Here is a 16,626-nt window from a genome sequence, read left to right as displayed (position 1 = left end):
GCCTGTATTTTGCGAGCACTACGTGAATATTACATTGCCGATTTTTCGCAATCAAGAAAATAATCTCGAATTTGCGAATATATGACGAATATTCACCCAAATATTTGTGAAATATCGCAAATTCGAATATAGCCCCTGCCGCTCATCATTAAGCAATAATGCTGATTGCAGTCATTAAAGCTTTTTGATGCCGTGATCAAGTGTGAAGTTGAAGCTGCAATTCTTATTTTGACCAACATAAGAAATTAGCAATTCCAGAAACCGATATGGATATATAATAAACATAATGGTACATACTTTAAAAACAAAATGATTTTATAGGCTCAAATACGAGCTTCAAAATCTAAAAAATAGAATAAAAATATATATATAAACATCATGGCCATCAGTGTGACTGAAAACGCCCTTACTATTAAAATAAAATATTTTTCCAGAATGGTGTAATGGAAAAAAGGGTCAAAATGGCCAATTTGCCATTTTTTTCATCTCTTCTCTTACCCCAAAAAATTTAATAAAATGTGATCAAAAAGTCACACACACTCCAAAATAGTATCAATAAAAACTACAGATTGTCCATAAAGCAAAATGAGCCCCAACACAGCTCAGTAGATATAACTATAAAAAAAGTTGTGGGGGTCAGAATATGGTGATGTAAAAAAAACATATATTTTTTTAAAGTTTACATTTATTTTTACACTATTTAGACATAAAAAAAATACTATACATAGGTGGTATCGTTGTAATCGGACTGACCCAGAGAATTAAGTACACAAGTCAGTTTTTCCACAATGGAATGCCATGGAAACAAAACCTGTAAAACGGTGGAGGAATTTTTTTTTTTTTCCAATTCCACCCCATTTGGAATTAATTTAAGGCTAATATATGTATAGTCCAGACTGCTGTGCTGCTCTAACATAATGGGGAGGCAATGTATTTCAATGCAGCTCTGAGCGCTGACAGCAGGGCAGAGGTCAGGAGATGCTGATAAGCTGTGATGTCACCAATTATGAATGGTGGATTCTGTCTTAGGCCAAGTTAACACTTCAGTTATTTCCATCATTTATTGTGAGCCAGAGCCAGGTGCAGGTTCCATTATACCTTATCTCTGTGTGGGTTTAACTACTTGTTTTGGCTCACAATAACTGATGTAAATAACTGACCAAATAACTGAAGCGTGAACTCAATGATGAGGCCTGTCATGAAATGGTAGGGAACATTGCAGTCCTGTACTTCACTCTCACCACTGTCCCTGCCTTCGCTACCTGCATGATCTGTTATAAGTAAAGGTCCACAACTGGACAACAATATCCTCTTAGCTAAGTGAAGGGGACAAAAGCAAAACTTGAAAAACAGATGCAAAATCTGGACCGGATCTGTAGCCAAAATCAGATACATATACACAGCAAAGTGAAACCAGGAGATAACGTCAGGGACAAAGTCAGCAGACAAAGATGAGGTCACAAACTAACAGAGTTAAAAACAAATAAAAAACAAAGAGTCAAATACCAGGAAGTCACTTCCGAGACAAAATTAGTAACCAGAGACAATGTCGGAAAAACAGGCAAAAGGTCAGTGATTCAGAATAACAAGCACACAACTAGTTAGTGAGGCAGGAATACCAATCACAGACAACTGTGGCCAGCAGCTGCCTGTTTAACTAGCCTGCCTTCAGGAAGAATGTGATCCTGGCACTGAGCCTGATTGGTCCGGCATACATGCTCCCTTATAAGTCTACCAGCCCACAGTCAGCAGCGTTGCTTGTCATATCAACAAAGCGATGTTGCCATAGTGTGGTCGGACTCGCTACGGAAGCACAGACGGGCAAGTACATGATACCTCATCATAAATGAAATGCCTTCTACAGCAGCGCAGTGCTTATTAAGACCGATGTAGCATATGCTATTTACTAAGGGGCAAACAGATGTTCTATATTGGGAAGAGTTACATTTTTCGGCAGAATTATTAATTGCAAATGAAAAAAAAAAAACACAAAGTAAGTCGCAAGTGTATTCTAGTTCATTTGTGGACTAAAATCTGATGGCAACTTTATAGACTTTAAAAAGCAGTAGGTTACTTGTCTGATAAATGTAACAAATTGAGCGTGTGTTAAATTTGTCATAAAATGTGGCTTAAAAAAATCAGACACTCCAAAACAGTGACTTCAGATATTTTATATTATTAATACGTTACCCCCTAAGATGGCCATATGAAATGCCAGTCCTAATAAATCACATCAATATATTTACACATATTCATATGTTCTTATAGACTAGCAGCAAATAGTTGGCCACAGTGGGACAGATTTACTAATCCTGTAGATGGCATAAACCTGGACATGCTGTCTAAGGCCTATTTCACATGAGTGATACAGAATGGGTCAAGGTCTGGTAAGTGAAAAATTGCAGGTTTTTCATACTAGTTCAATAAGTTTTGCCTGCGATTGTGTTCAGTTTTTTCCATCCAAATTGTATCCATTTTTCACATGTGTAAAAGAAAAACGTAATAATAACACTCCATCTACTAGCAACCATCAGTGAAAAACACAATGCATCTGGAAACCTTAAATTTTTCAAGCAGCCTCATTATTTTCTATGGGGCAAGGACTGTGTGAAAAACAGACAATATAGAACATGCTTCCTGCCTTCTCAAAAAGATTATCAGTGGGGGTGTCGTACCCCCAACGATCAGATACTGATAACCTATCATAATGATAGGTCATCAGTATTAAAATCTTGGAAAGCCTCTATAATGGTTCAGAATGCATCCAGATGGAAAACTCGCTCATGTGAAATTAGCCTACATGTATCATGTTGGCTCATGCTGGATGATAAATTTATTGTATGGCTAGACACTTTTGTCTACCTTTCTATTACCTGGTGGTTGGCTTAGTTTGCCACAGGATTTTATATCGGATTTGTGGTAAATTTTCACAAAGTGTTGCATCTTAGGCCATGCCCCTTCCAGGCTTTGATGGGCTTGGTGCAGATGTTTAATATTATGTCAATTTGCTCTAAATTGCACAGAATATTGGCATAATTTACTACAATGTTTAGGTGCATTTACATTAGTAAATACGGAGCAGCTTAAACGCTGCTTAAAAAAATACCTAAAATCTAAGGCCCATATTTACCAATATGATTGTGCCTAGTGTATGGTGTAAGATGCACCCAAATGAGTAGTATTGCATCAGGTTTTAGGCTTATTTATAAAGAAGATACGTAAAAAAAAAATCCACTGTATCTCGCTCATTGTGGGTCACAGCTTAGCAAAAAAATGCATGATGTAGTGCAGGACAATATGCAATAGACCTACACCAAAATATAAGTAGACAGAGTGACACAGTAAATAGATCTTAAGCCATGCCGCCATGTTTTTTTTTTTTTTTTTAATTAAGAGGCTTTATGTTTGCAACCCTTCCAAACAAGCCATATTTTCTGTCTTGTTCTAATTGTACACTGAACATGCTATCTGAGGCCTGTAGAGTCTTAGATGTATAGTAGCTTGTGTGTTTTTTGCAATTTTTCTGAGCATTGCATGGTTTGACCTTGGGGTCAATTTGCTGAGGCGTCCACTCTTGGGAAGATTGAATATTTTCCACTTCTGAACAATTTTTTTCACTGTAGAATGGTAGACTTTAAATTTTTTGGGGAAATGGCCTTGACCCTTCCCAGATTGATGGACAGCAACAATTGCTTCTCTAAGATCACCACTGATGTCTTCTTCTCCTTGGCATTGTATTAACAAATGCCTGAATGATCCAGAATAGCAAATTGACAAAAATCAGCTTTTATAGAGGGGGTCACACTTGATGATAATCAATTAACCAATTAACTAGGAGCATTTTATTAGCAGCAGTTGGCTGCTATGTACACTCTTAAGTCCTATAGAAGTAGTATTGTGTGTTCACAATGATGTGGTATAATTAGTCATGTGTTGTCACTCATCTGAAGTTGTATTTCGCTAATTTTAAGACACTCTTAGGACCAGATGTTTTTTTATTATGTCCTGATTTGTAAAACCATAAATTTAAAAAGGGTGTACTTTTCTTTTAACTGTAAATTATTAAAAATCCATGATTTTTGCATGCAAGCATTAAAAGTTGTTTTTCTCCCTTCTTTACTAAGTGCCAAATGTTGCAAACAGCACTTTAACAGAATGATTTTACTTTGATCCCTGTAGCAATTCCTGAATAATTTATCACAGGTTATTGCCTTAATTCTGGAGAGGGATGGAGCAATAAAGGCAGATGAAAACACTCCAGTTGAAACACCTTGGGGCCTGCTCATTCTTCTGACATGGCTCTTTTGTTGGAACTATTTAGAAGTTATTAAGATGTGTCTCCAGAATTAAGAGCATGCTATCAGAATGAAGACAACCGTCTTAATTCTAAAGACAAAGCACAATGACCCTTCACCTTTTTTCCTCTACTGTTATTATATAGTAGAAATATGAGGATAATATCTGTGTGAGACTGACCAGAAAGAACATCAACATTTGTTATGTTCCATAAGTGTTCATTTAAAAGATCATATAATAATATTTTCTGCAGCTCAGTAAAAGGAAAGTTTTTGAGAATTTCCAAGGTTCTTTTCTACTGTAGCTTGGCTAAATAATTAGAAATGATGCATGTTTTGTTTTCTTCTTTTTCATTTTTTTAATCAGTATTATTTCACAAATATATTGTATTTGTATTAGAACTTCTTACGACGATTAATGAACTAACAAATGATTACCAAATTATAACTAGATTTGCATTATGGTCATTATTGGCTAGCTAGTAGCCCATCTGGTTGGTGGTAGCATAAAAATCAATTACTGTCTCTCTTTCCCACTGACAGCGTATGTTGATCTGACTGGCAAAAAAAATCTACATGGGATTGCTTTTGCTTTGAAAGAAAAACACCAATGGCACATGCTGTTTGAGTGGATGTATTTGTGCTACAGTGTGACAGTAGCAAACCATAATATAAGGGACACCAGGATACTACCCTCAGGTTAATAGCATATCACAGTGGGAAAGAGGAAGCAAATCTAAATGAGCTAATGTGCAATCAGCCAAAGTTTATCCCATGAAGCCAGCAGTGCAGTTAACCTTAAAGATACCATTTGTGGTTACCTGCTGGGAGGTCACTTTCTGTTGAATCACAGCAATTGTAGACAAATATGACCCTTAGTGGGTCATTGCACATTCAGCTTCATAACAATAGAGTGTGGCGTATTGATACCTGTGAGCAATATCTGGGATGACATATTTACTAATAAATACTATTGTATTAAAACAACAATTTAAGTAAAAACTGTGTAATGTTAATGGTGTATAATTTGATATAGCCAGTTAACTTGCTTTACATCTTATTGTAACTGGTAGCATATGATATATGCTGTTTTAATTTATATTTATAGTTTAGTTATGTTTAGTTAGGAATTAGACTCAAATTTGTTTTAGGAAATTCTCATCTCGATTCAGTGGTCTGATTCAATTTGGTACAAATACATTTGTTTCAAATTGAAGGTGTCACATTCACCCTGAAAAATCAAGTATAACAATCTGAGCTCTCATAGGACTGTATCCAACCCCTTTCAAGCATTTTAACTCCTAGACAGAACTACTAATTTTAAAGTGACAACTACATATATGGATATGGGTAAACGGATGACAGCGGGTAGTAACAAACAGTCGATGGTTAAAAACAACAACAAAAAACTACATATTGCACTGTTGGATTTTTTATTAAAAAAATTTCAAAAAATTATAAATTTTAGTGGAAGATGCCTTCTTCTCTACCTTCTAAATTGTAAAATAGTGACTGCCATTTTGTGTTAGTTTTGCAGGATGAATCCCCAAAAATTTGGATTACACTTAAGTTACTTGGTCAGTTATTTCCATCAGTTATTGTAAAGCTTACTCAGATATGACATATAATGGAAAGATCTACACCTGTTCTGTGCTTTTGACTCAAACCTGGTTTTGGCTCACAATAACTGATGGAAATAACTGACCAAGTGACTGAAGTGTGAACTTGGCTTACGTTGGAAACCAAAGTTTTGGGAAAATTGCAACAAATCTGACTTGTTCACAACCGATTCTCTCATCACCATCAGAAATATGTTTTAGGGCAGAATTGTAATGTCAAATAACATGTATTATCCAGTCACCACTAGATCAAACTAACTTTGACAAAAATATAGCATAAAAAATCTTTAAAGATCTATTTGCTTTTCTTTCACATAGGTCTTACATCACACACAGATAGATAGATAGATAGATAGATAGATAGATAGATAGATAGACAATTAGTCACTGGCCTCAGTTGTCTCATGCCATACATGCAAGCATTAACACTAAAGGCAGTGAATGGTTGCAGCAGTCTCATGAGTACATAAGACAGACATCACTGCTGCAGGAATCTCAACAAAGAGACTGGAGCAGTGTCACAAACTACAGGGGATTTATCAGATGACTAATGGGTTTTTATTCCATTTGCTTCCTTTAGATTAATATTTGCTATTATCATTAAAACCCTTAAGGGTACTTTCACACTTGCGGCAGAGGATTCAGGCAGGCAGTTCCGTTGCCGGAACTGCCTGCTGGATGCGGCAATCGCGACGCAAACGGATGCATTTGTCAGACAGATCTTGATGCGGATCCATCTGACAAATGCATTGCAATACCGGATCCATCTTTCCAGTTGTCATCCGGAAAAACGAATCCGGAATTTATCTTTTTCACATATTTAAGGCTCTGTGCATGTGCAGACCGCAAAACCGGATCCGTTTTTCTGGAACACTTGGGGCTGGATCCGGCATTAATGCATTTCAATGGAAAATAATGCCGGATCCAACATTCCAGCAAGTGTTCAGGATTTTTGGCCGGAGAGAAAACTGCAGCATGCTGCGGTATTTTCTCCGGCCAAAAAACTTAAGAGGGACTGAACTGATGCATCCTGATGCATACTGAATGGAATGCTCTTCATTCAGAATGCATTAGGATAAAACTGATCAGTTTTTTCTGGTATTGAGCCCCTGTGATGGAACTCAATACCGGAAAAGAAAAACGCTAGTGTGAAAGTACCCTAAGTCAAATAAGCTAAGAAAAATCTGTAATGATAGTAATGTCCAGCAGATGGCAGGAACTTACAGGAGGGATTCTAACAGTTGATGCTGATCGTCAAGTTTATTTTCAAAGATTAAATCTTATTAGGCTTAGGGTTCAGAGGTGAGGTGTCATTTATGCTGTAAGCCGTGTTATATTTCCAAGAACGGGTCTGCAGCAGTGTTTAGCAGCAGGCTTGCTTATCCTAATAGGGTTTCTGTAGCAAATCAGGTTCCTTGGAAAAGAGCCAAAGGCTTTTCATAATTGTATTGACAAGAAAATGAATATGATAAATGGTGTTCATTCAGTTGAGACAAGATTTATCGTTTTCCTCTGGGCAAGGCATAAAAAGGGAATATTTACAATAATAGTAAAATGGTAAAATGTGTTTAAAATGTTTCATTTTATGCTGCAGAAGACTTTATTAAACCATTCTAAATAGTTTTACTCCGTTTTACAAGTTTCATTCCTCATATTCCATAATGAATGATAAATAAGTAAGTGACAAAGCCAAAATATAAAAAACATTTATTCTTTTTGAGGTATTGTAATGTCATGCTGTCAGCATTGATAACACATACATTAAGAGAGTGTAATCTAGAGTGTATATATATATTTAGAGAAGGAGAGAGAGAAATATTAGGGTGCATAACTGGCCTTGTACATGCTTATAGCAAGTTTGAAAGACTATAATACCAAGGAGTAACTAGGTTCAAATCCGACAAAACCTACATGAAGTTTGTCTGTTCTCTCCGTGTTTGCTTGTGTTTCCTCCCACACTCTGTCCAACGACATACTGATAGGGAACTCGGATTGTGAGCTCCATTGGAGACAGCAAGTGATGATAATGTCTGTAAAGTGGTGTGGAAGTAACTAAGTATTACTATGGTAAATAGACAGAGTTTAAAGAATAATTATTAATGAGTGGCAGCAACAGTATATATAATGTTGTAACAATTGATGTATTGTACCGTGTACATACATTTAAAGAACAAAAACCAATAAATAAAATAGGATTAAGAATTTAATGTGTAACTGTGTTTCTAGTTTATTTTTATTATTTCGGAACAACAGGGATTTTAAAAGGTCTTTTTACTAGAAAACAGGGTATAAAGAGTCTCCTTAGCAACACTCTGAACGTTACTAAGTAGATTCCATGTTCCTCTGACCGCTGAAGATGGCTATGGGTAATGCACAGTTGCGGGCTTCCAGCCTGCCTTTTACCTCACTACCCCAACCTCTTACTGTTACTGCTGTGTCTTACTTGCTGGCAGTGCTGCTCTCTTAGTTACTCAATGCAGGGAAAAGAGGGGAGAATGGGACTGCCAGCATCTTTTCTGGGGCTGAGGCAATCTGCTCTGACAATGTGTGCTATGTTACAGAACACTTAATGTTAGTGCTAAATGCTGGCAGTATCGTTTTCCGCTCTCTTCTTTGTGCTCAGTAACTAAGAAAGTAGTGCAGGGAAAAGAAACATTTAAAGAGCTGCCAGCGGTTAGCACTGGAAGCAAGTTAGAGAGGTAGGGACATAGCAATGATAATTAAAGGGAATCTGTCAACAGATTTGTACCTATGAAACTGGCTGACCTGTTGTATGTGCACTTGGCAGCTGAAGGCATCTGTGTTGGTCCTATGTATTTACTGTATGTTCTGGAATTGCTGAAAAAATGATGCAAATGGGCCTCCAGGAGCAACAGAGGTGTTACCGTTATGCCTAGAGGCTCAGCTTTTACAGTGTATGCTGCATCCTTTCCCTTATGATTGTCAGGGCCAAACGTTATGATGTTTTCACTGCCTGACCCTGTAAATCAAATTGAAGAGGGTGGGGCAGTTGCAGAAAGAGCTGAGCCTCTAGGTGTAATGGCTATACCTCTTTTACTCCTAGAAGCTCATTGTCACGGTCCCTCCAGTGACAAAGGTTAGAAGATCTGAGAGACTGGCTACATGTTACGTCATCTAACAGCCTATCTATTTTCACATGTTGCAGTGTTGTTGTTGGTAATGACCACACCTTTTGTCTCAGGTGTAGCTTGTGGTCATTACTGCTCCTCTATTTAGTCTGGACTCACACTTCATACCATGCGGTTGATATTCTCTGCCTGGAGTTGGAAGAGCTGGTGGGTGGTCCTCATCTGAGTTCCTGCTCATCCATTTTCTATTGAAGATAACTGTTCTTCTCTTGGTATTTTGTTGCTCCCATTTGCTCGTTGTTTACTAGGCCTCAGGCAGACACTGGTTTGTTCAACTGGGAAGGAACCAGTAGTCTCAGACCTTGTCTCTAATCCTAGGGATTTTCAGGGTTACTAGGGTCTAGGTTTACAGTGTATGAATATTCCCACCTTCAGGGTCTATTCATACTGACAGGAGTCAGGGCTAGGTTTAGGGTTTCCTTAGGTTGTCACCATTTCCCTTTCCCTAGCCTTGAGGCCTAGTTCCTGGTCATTTTCCTTCTGTTGTCATTCTGGTGTTCCTCTCCTTCCTCTACACTGTGACACTCATATGCATATATTAATATAAACATGATACAAACACAGATGTCTTCAGCTGCCAAGCGCACATGCAACAGGTTAGCCAACTTCATAGGTACAAATCTGGTACAAAGGTACAAAACAGATGCCCTTTAAGGCATATACAGAGAGGCAGAGGTTTGGTTAGTGACAAAAGGCAGGCTGCAAGCCTCCTCTGTATGTTACACATAGTCATTAGAGATGACAGAATAAAAAAATAATAATATTCGGTCGGTTTGCCGAATTTTCCAATAAGGTTCGATTTGATCCGAATTTATGGTTGGCAAATCTCGTAAAAGTCTCCTGGCTGCAGAGAGCATATATAGTGGTGTAGAACATGCATAGGGAGTCTGCTGTGGTAGTGAAATAATACTGTGAGTCAGCATGACACACAGGCGTCGCTCTTAGAATCATGGTACACTATAAGGGGCCAAAACTGACCAAATAACTCAAATGTGAACTCAGCCGTGTAGGTCAATGTTAGTGCCAGGTATAAAAGGACCGTGCAGAGACCCAAGATCCTACTTTAGAGTGAAAAAGCGCACTCCTTTTACACCATCGTCAGCTGATTCCACATAGATGTCTACAGAACCTGTTCTATTAAACACCTATACAAGTAGAGCCCCCCCCCCCTGACAAAGTAGAGACGTTGTCAGCAGTAAGTTTGTGTTGATGTCACTGATTATTTTGCCCTTCCTCTGATCCGTCAGAACAATAACCCCCCAAAAAACGGATCCTGTGTGTTGAGCCAACCAATTCTGGTTCAAAATAGGGACCATGTCATACAGGCCTTACAGCTGCTACATAGACAGGGTCCGTTGTGTGTCTCATGTTTCCTTCCTTCTGACAGATCAGAAGAAGGGTCAAATAAATGATGTCATCCAGGCCAAAAAGGCAAAATAGTGGCCCAGGAGTGGGAAGGGTGGGAACACCATGAAAAGTTCACATAGTGGCCAAGGGACAGAATGGTGAGGTAGCAGCAGTATGAGGAGACTATAGAGTGGCCCAGTGACAGAGTGGTGAGCTGGTGGCAGCATGAGGAGACCACAAAGTGGCCCAGTGACATAGTGGTGAGCTGGCAGCATCATGAGGAGACAACAGAGTGGTGAGATAGCAGCAACATGAGGAGACCACAGAGTGGCCCAGTAACAGTGTTGAGGTAGCAACAGCATGAGGAGACCACAGAGTGGGCCAGTGACAGAGTGGTGAGCTGGTGGCAGCATGAGGAGACCACAAAGTGGCCCAGTGACATAGTGGTGAGCTGGCATCATGAGGAGACCACAGAGTGGTGAGCTAGCAGCAACATGAGGAGACCACAGAGTGGCCCAGTAACAGTGGTAAGCTGGCAGCAGCATAAGGAGACCACAGAGTAGTAAGGTTTCAGAAGCATGAGGAGACCACAGAGTGGCCCAGTGAAATAGTGGTGAGCTGGCAGCAGCATGAGGAGACCACAGAGTGGCCCAGTGACATAGTGGTGAGCTAGCAGCAGCATGAGGAGACCACAGAGTGTGGAGGTGGCAGCAGCATGAGGTGACCACAGGGTGGCCCAGTGACATAGTGTTGAGCTGGCAGCAGTATGAGGAGACCACAGAGTGGCCCAATGTCAGACTGGTGAGCTGGCAGCAGCATGAGGAGAGCACAGAGTGGCCCAGTGACATAGTGGTGAGCTAGCAGCAGCATGAGGAGACCACAGAGTGTGGAGGTGGCAGCAGCATGAGGTGACCACATGGTGGCCCAGTGACATAGTGTTGAGCTGGCAGCAGTATGAGGAGACCACAGAGTAGCCCAGTGAAAATAGTGGTGAGCTGGCAGTAGCATGAGGAGACCACAGAGTGGCCCAGTGACATATTGGTGAGCTAGCAGCAGCATGAGGAGACCACAGAGTGTGGAGGTGGCAGCAGCATGAGGTGACCACAGGGTGGCCCATTGACATAGTTTTGAGCTGGCAGCAGTATGAGGAGACCACAGAGTGGCCCAGTGTCAGACTGGTGAGCTGGCAGCAGCATGAGGAGACCACAGAGTGGACCAGTGACATAGTGTTGAGCTGGCAGCAGAATGAAGAGACCACAGAGTGGCCCAATGACATAGTGATGAGGTGGCAGCAGCATGAGGAGAGCACAGAGTGGCCCAGTGACATAGTGGTGAGCTAGCAGCAGCATGAGGAGACCACAGAGTGTGGAGGTGGCAGCAGCATGAGGTGACCACAGATTGGTGAGCTAGCAGCAACATGAGGAGACCACAGAGTGGCCCAGTAACAGTGTTGAGCTGGTGGCAGCATGAGCAGACCACAAAGTGGCCCAGTGACATAGTGGTGAGCTGGCAGCAGCATGAAGAGACCACAGAGTGGCCCAGTGACAGACTGGTGAGCTGGCAGCAGCATGAGGAGACCACAGAGTGGACCAGTGACATAGTGTTGAGCTGGCAGCAGAATGAGGAGACCACAGAGTGGCCCAATGACATAGTGATGAGGTGGCAGCAGCATGAGGAGAGCACAGAGTGGCCCAGTGACATACTGGTGAGCTGGCAGTAGCATGAAGAGACCACAGAGTGGTGAGGTGCAGAAGTATGAGGAGACCACAGAGTGGTGATGTGGCAGCAGCATAGGAAGACCACAGAGTGACCCAGTGACATAGTGTTGAGGTAGCAGCAACATGAGGAGACCACAGAGTGGTGAGGTGGCAGCAGCATGAGGAGACCACAGAGTGGTGATGTGGCAGCAGCATAAGAGGACCGCAGAGTGGCCCAGTGACATAGTGTTGAGGTAGCAGCAGCATAAGAAGACCACAGAGTGACCCAGTGACATCGTGTTGAGGTGGCAGCAGCATGAGAAGACTACAGAGTGGCCCAGTGACAGAGTGGTGAGCTGGCGGCAGCATGAGGAGACAACAGAGTGGTGAGGTGGCAGCAACATGAGGAGACCACAGATGGCACTGTTAATGGGGGGATCTGAGGATGGCACTGTTATGGGGTGGAGGATCTGGGGATGGCATCCACAGATCCCCCATCCTATAACAGTGCCATCCACAGACCCCCCCATCCTATAACAGTGCCATCCACAGACCCCCCCACCCCATAACAGTGCCATCCACAGACCCCCCCACCCCATAACAGTGCCATCCACAGACCCCCCCTCCCCATAACAGTGCCATCCACAGACCCCCCCCCCCCTCCCCATAACAGTGCCATCCACAGACCCCCCCACAACATAACAGTGCCATCCACAAACCCCCCCACCCCATAACAGTGCCATGCACAGACCCCCCCACCCCGTAACAGTGCCATCCATAGACCCCCCCACCCCATAACAGTGCCATTCACAGACCCCCCACCCCATAACAGTGCCATCCATAGACCCCCCCCACCCCATAACAGTGCCATCCACAGACCCCCCCCACCCCATAACAGTGCCAATCACAGACCCCCCGACACCACAACAGTGCCATCCATAGACCCCCCCCACCCCATAACAGTGCCATCCACAGACCCCCCCCACCCCATAACAGTGTCATCCACAGACCCCCCATTGCCGCTCAAGTACAGTTATACAATGTGTAATTAAATGAATAATGATTCCTGCTGCCCCTCAGTAGTATAACATTCAATGTATTTGTACTCACAGCCGGCTACTGTTATCGTAATGCAGGCAGGCCGGGCAGACGAGCGGCAGCGTCACTGACTGACGTCACGTGAGTGCGCCGCCTACTTTATGAATGAAGCAGGCGGCCCAGGCAGGTGACGTCAGTCAGTGACGCTGCCGCTCGTCTACCCGGCCGGCCTGGATTACGATGTCAGTAGCCGGCTGTGAGTACAATAAATTGAATGTTATACTACTGAGGGGCAGCAGGAATCATTATTCATTTAATTAAACATTTTATAAGTCTCTACTGGAGCTGCGGGGCCGGAGCACAGTGAACATACCGGCCCCCAGCTCCTCCTCCCAGTCCCTCCCCGGTGATAAATCGCAGCTTGCGATGTCAAAAGTTGGCGGAACGCCGTTCCGGTGCGTTCCGCCAGAAAAAAGCCCTGAGGAGACCACAGAGTGGCCCAATGACATTGTGGTGGGCTGGCAGCAGCATGAGGAGACCACAGATTGGTGAGCTAGAAGCAACATGAGGAGACCACAGAGTGGCCCAGTAAGAGTGTTGGTCTGGTGGCAGCATTAGCAGACCACAAAGTGGCCCAGTGACATAGTGGTGAGCTGGCAGCATCATGAGGAGACCACAGAGTGGTGAGCTAGCAGCAACATGAGGAGACCACAGAGTGGCCCAGTAACAGTGGTAAGCTGGCAGCAGCATGAGGAGACCAAAGAGTGGCCCAGTGACATAGTGGTGAGCTAGCAGCAGCATGAGGAGACCACAGAGTGTGGAGGTGGCAGCAGCATAAGAGGACCACAGAGTGGCCAAGTGACATAGTGTTGAGGTAGCAGCAGCATAAGAAGACCACAGAGTGACCCAGTGACATCGTGTTGAGGTGGCAGCAGCATGAGAAGAGTACAGAGTGGCCCAGTGACAGAGTGGTGAGCTGGCGGCAGCATGAGTAGACCACAGAGTGGCCCAATGACATTGTGGTGATCTGGCAGCAGCATGACGAGATCACAGAGTAGTGAGCTGGCAGCAGCATGAGGAGAAAACAGAGTGGCTCAGTAACAGTGTTGAGGTGGCAGCAGCATGAGGAGACCACAGAGTAGTGAGGTGGCAGCAGCATGAGGAGACCACAGATTGGCCCAGTGACATAGTGGTGAGCTGGCAGCAGCATGAGGAGACCACAGAGTGGTGAGGTAGCAGCAGCATGAGCATACCACAGATTGGCCCAGTAACAAAGTGGTGAGTAGAGATGGCCTTGCGGTTCGCCTGGCGGCTGTTTCACAACGAACTTTGAGCGTTCGCGATTCAATGAACATGAGAACATATGGAGATATTCGAGCCATATTATTTTACATTGTGAAGAACTTTGACCCATGACACATCCATCAGGAGGTACAGGACAGCCAATTGAGACGTTTCAGCACATGGACATACCCCCTACCTTATAAATAAACCTGATCTGGCCGCCATTTTACATTCAGTCTTTTGCCAGTGTAGGGAGCGGTTGCTGTGTGGAGCAGGGACAGACTGTTAGGGACACCAAACGCTAGCTTATAGGGCCACAAAAGTCCTTTTAAGGATTGGTATAGGCATGCTATCGATAGCTGTGACATACTGAGGGGTGTAATATACTTATAATATACTTTTTAACATAGAAAGTATATTATAGTGCAATTGTATTGTACAGCAGTTGTGTGCGGTTCTGCTGCGATACTGCAGCCACACAGAGTGCCAAACGCTATTGGAACAAATAATTTCTACTGGTATGATTTACCAGTTGCCCCCCAAAAAAACGGATTGAGGCAGGGGTGTTATATACCAATAATATACATTCTATATAGTGCATTTAGGTAGTGCAGCATTTGTTTTCAGTTTTGCTGTGTTACCTCATCTACACATAGAGTGACAAACGCTATTGGAACCAATAATTTCTACTGGTGTGATTTACCAGTTGCCCCACAATTTTTTTTATTGAAGCAGGGGTGTTATATACCAATAATATACTTTCTAAATAGTGCATTTGGGTAGTGCAGCATTTGTTTGCGTTTTTTTCTGCGTTATCGCATCTACACAGAGTGACAAACACTATTGGAACAAATAATTTCTACTGGTGTGATTTACCAGTTGCCCCCCCCAAAAAAATAGATTGAAGTAGGGGTGTTATATACCAATAATATACTTTCTATATAGTGCATTTAGGTAGTGCAGAATTTATTTGCGGTTTTACTGCGTTACCGCATCTACACAGAGTGACAAACACTATTGGAACCAATAATTTCTACTGGTGTGATATACCAGTTGCCCACCAAAAAAAGTGATTGAGGTAGGGGTGTGATATACCTTCTTCCACAAATACTGCTCTTCTATAGGGACTTTTGTCACAGGGTCATTTTGAAAATGACAAGCAGAGAAAGAGGCAGGCCATTCCGCAGGGGTGGTAGGGGTCGGGCAGGTGCACCAGGCCAGAGCCTAAGTGGGAAGTTGCAGAAGGTGCGTGCGATTACGTCAAAGGACGCACCAGACATGGTTGAGTGGCTCACCTTCCGCTTCTGCGCCCTCCTCATCCTCTCTATCTGCACCCTCTTCACTCTCTGCTGTGTGCACCCCCAAAGACACAACCACGACCACCACCACCATATCCCTTCCACTCGAGTCAGAGGAATTATTTTCCCATCCATTACAACACCTTACTGATGCGCAGCCATTCTTGGCATCGGATCAGGAAGAGGAGGTATCAACGGTCGCCACCCCGTAGTTTGACGACAGTACCCAGATCACCTCAAGGAGGTGGTCCTCGATGTTGCTGCCTACTCTGAGATCTCTAATGTCAGTGGTGGTGAAGGTGATAATTATGACGTGTCGATGGACGTCACGTGGGTGCCCACAAGAGAGCAAGAGGAGGGGAGTTCAGAGGGAGAAACGGAGCAGCAGATAGAGAGGAGAAGGAGGAAAATCAGGCAGAATTTACAGTGCACAGGAGGCAAAAAGCAGACTACTTGTGGTATCTCCGTACTCAGGAGAAGTTTGGCAATGCGGCCTGGTCATTAAGGGTGTTTAAGCTAGGGGGGCTGAAGTGGTTAAAGGGAACCTGTCACCGGGATTTTGTGTATAGAACTGAGGACATGGGTTGCTAGATGGCCGCTAGCACATCCGCAATACCCAGTCCCCATAGCTCTGTGTGCTTTTATTGTGTAAAAAAAAACGATTTGATACATATGCAAATTAACCTGAGATGAGTCCTGTAAGTGAGATGAGTCAGGGACAGGACTCATCTCAGGTTAATTTGCATATGTATCAAATCGGTACTCAGGAGAAATTGTGCAATGTGTTTTGGGGTGTCATTTTACATATACCCATGCTGGGTGAGATAAATATCAAGGTCAATTGCCAACTTTGTATAAAAAAATGGGAAAAGTTGTCTTTTGCCAAGATATTTCTCTCA

The sequence above is a fragment of the Bufo bufo genome, chromosome 1 (assembly GCF_905171765.1).
Source record: "Bufo bufo chromosome 1, aBufBuf1.1, whole genome shotgun sequence".
Classification (NCBI taxonomy): Eukaryota; Metazoa; Chordata; class Amphibia; order Anura; family Bufonidae; genus Bufo; species Bufo bufo.
Note: the sequence above shows the minus strand (reverse complement) of the source record.